The following is a 3,058-nucleotide window of genomic DNA, read 5'->3' on the forward strand; positions in this document are numbered from 1 at the left end:
TTCATGAGTAGATCGCTGTTGGGGTCAAACAGGGTTGAATCCCACAGGGACCACCCAGGAACCCAAGAGGAATATGCCTCAGAATTGTGTCCTCGTAGGATGGAGAAGCTGAGCATTTGTCCGTCCACACCCACCATCCACAGGCGGAGAATTCCCCCCGGGAACATGGCTTCACTTACATGTTGCTGCAGAACCAGCCTCAACCAAAGTAGATTTAAAAACATTTGTATTCCCACTCATGGTTCTGTGGATGGACTGCTGGGCGGTTCTCATTCGGTCACACTCAGACGTTGGCTGGGCTACACTCATTCAAAGGCTCGACCAGGCTGGATGGCCCAGGTGGCTGGCTCCCAGGCCCGGCCGTTGATTCCGGCTGCCAAGTGGGAGCACAGCTGGGATTGTCAACCGGAGGCCTCCACGTGGCCTCGCCACATGGTTTGGGCTGAGAAGCAAGATGAGCAGTGAAATGGGAACAGCTGAGAGTCCGACTGCCTGGGTTTTCATCCCCCCACCCACTCAGGTTTGAGCACAATGTCCAGGTCCTCCCATCCCCACCCCTTTTGGTGGCTTAGGCTGGGACACAACCCCCCCGTGGCAGATTAGATTACTCTTCAGAAGTCTTCACTCCATCTGCCGTATCTCCTTGGTGGAACGTGCTTTCTGCCCCTTTATACTGGGCTTGGCCATGCGATTTGCTTGGCCAATAGAATGATGGCACAGAGAACACAAATAGAGGCTTGAAATGTACCTGTGCAGCTGAGCTCACACCTCACCATCACCATTGGAAGAACATTCCTGAGATAGCCCGCTGGTCCCAAGTGTTGGGCGCACCTGCCAAGGCAGCCAAAATCGGCAAGCCACTCAGCCACGCCCAGCCCCAGTCAGTCAAGTCGGAGATGACCTCAGACATACGGGACAGCCCAGCCAAGATCAGGAGAGTCGTCCAGCCACAATCAGCCCACCCTCAGCCAAACCCCAGATGCATGTGCTAAATAAATGCCCATACGTGTGCGTCACACACAGACTTTGGTTGTTTGTTGCCTAATGACGGTTAACCGATGCATTACCAGCGGTATATCCACAAACTCATCATCGTTACACACTTGCAACGTGACTGTATGACCGCCAGATTATTTTTCCTTTGCTTATGATCCATGGACCACATAGCAAGATGGTGCTGGCCAAAATGGCCAGAAATTGTACTCAGAACCAGATGTTAAAAGCAGGTGACTGGAAAGCTAAAGGCGATTTTGCTACATAAGTTTCAGGGCGATGTGGTTGGTGGGTCAACAGGCCTGAAAAGCTTGTGCTCAGGACTTCCCATGAGTCGGCTGGACTTCACCGAGATTTTTCCAAAGACGACTTGTGATATTGCAACAGATTAAATGCAGAAGTAGCTGTGAGAATCTGGTCGTCTTCCACAAAGCCGGACATTAAATATTCTCAAAAATGTAAAATAATGCCACTCTTCTCATTAAATTTTTTATTTTGGAAAATACAGGACTTCTCATTTAAGAGGTTATTTATGCTCAAACGCAATGAGTTTCCAAGTGGCCATCGACAGATGCATGGATAAACCAAATGTGATGTCTGTGTGCAATGGAACATGACTCAGCCTGGAAAAGGAATGAAATTCTGATCCTCGTTAGAACAGGGATGGGGGCTGGCCCCGTGGCCGAGTGGTTGAGTTTGCACGCTCTGCTTCTGCGGCCGAAGGTTTCACTGGTTGGGATCCTGGGCGCGGACATGGCACCGCTCATCAAGCCGTGCTGTGGCAGCATCCCACATGCCACAACTAGAAGGACCCACAACTAAAATACACAACTGTGTACTGGGGGGATTGGGAGAGAAAAGGCAGGAAAAAAAAAAAAAGAGGAAGAAGATTGTCAACAGTTGTGTGCTCAGGTGCCAATCTTTGGCAAAAAAAAAAAAAAGAACATGGATGAACCTTGAAAATATTATGTTGAGTGAAATGAGCCAGACGTAAAAGGACAAATACGGGATGATTCCAGGCACGTGGACTAGGCAAGTTCATAAAGACAGAAAGTAGACTAGGCCTTACTGAGTTAGGCAGGCAGGGGGAATGGGGAGTCTGTTTAATGAGGACAGAGTTTCAGTTTGGGAAGATGGAAAAGTTTTGAAGACGAATGGTGGTGATGGTTGCACCACAATGTGAATTTACATAATGCCCTTAAAACTAGTTAAAATGGTAAATTTCATGTTATGTGTATTTTACCACAATAAAATAATTTCCCAAAATGCGATCGATTTATAATGATTATTTTTAAGTGAATTCATATTTTTTTTAACTCAGTCAATTTTATTACTTAATATTGATGGATATAAGCCACAGACACAAACTCTTTGGGGTGTTCAGTGGTTTTTAAGAGTGTGAAAAAATCCTGCGATCAACAAGTGTGAGAACGTCTGCTCAATGCACACCCCGGGTGCTTCTCTGCAAGGACCTGAAACTCCCGGGAATTAAAAGCAAAAATGTACATAGTTGCATTTTCTTCGGGCCAAAGTGGGGAGGCGACCTCTAGTGGAAGGACAAGGAATTGCTTGAGAGCGCAAAATTTCTCTGCTAAGCGATTTCGCAAGAGTCCGCTGAAATTCGAAAAACGAGGCAGAGACGGCGGCCTGCAATGAGGCGCAGACACGATCAAAGACACGCTCACGCTTACCCACAGTCTCTCACACAAACCCACCTAGGAACACACACAGAGATTCTGACACACGCACCCAGAGAGACACAGCTTCCCACGTGGACACACGCTCATACAGTCAACACCCACACGGGCACACTTCCACAAACACAGACACACACACAACATGAACGATACGGTATTATTCACAAAGAAAACTTCGTGAATGAACGTCATTCTCTATTTTTTTAAAAAAAATCAGCATGGAAAATGAGTTTCTTCCCAGAGCCATTAAATAAATGTTGAACAAATAATTAAGAAGGATCTAGGTTTGGCAGCGTGCCCAGCTAGAGGTCCACAGTCCCTTAGCTGAAGTCTTTGGGGACAGTGGCGTTTCCGAACTCAGAATTGTT

Source organism: Equus quagga, chromosome 13, assembly GCF_021613505.1.
Source record: "Equus quagga isolate Etosha38 chromosome 13, UCLA_HA_Equagga_1.0, whole genome shotgun sequence".
NCBI lineage: Eukaryota > Metazoa > Chordata > Mammalia > Perissodactyla > Equidae > Equus > Equus quagga.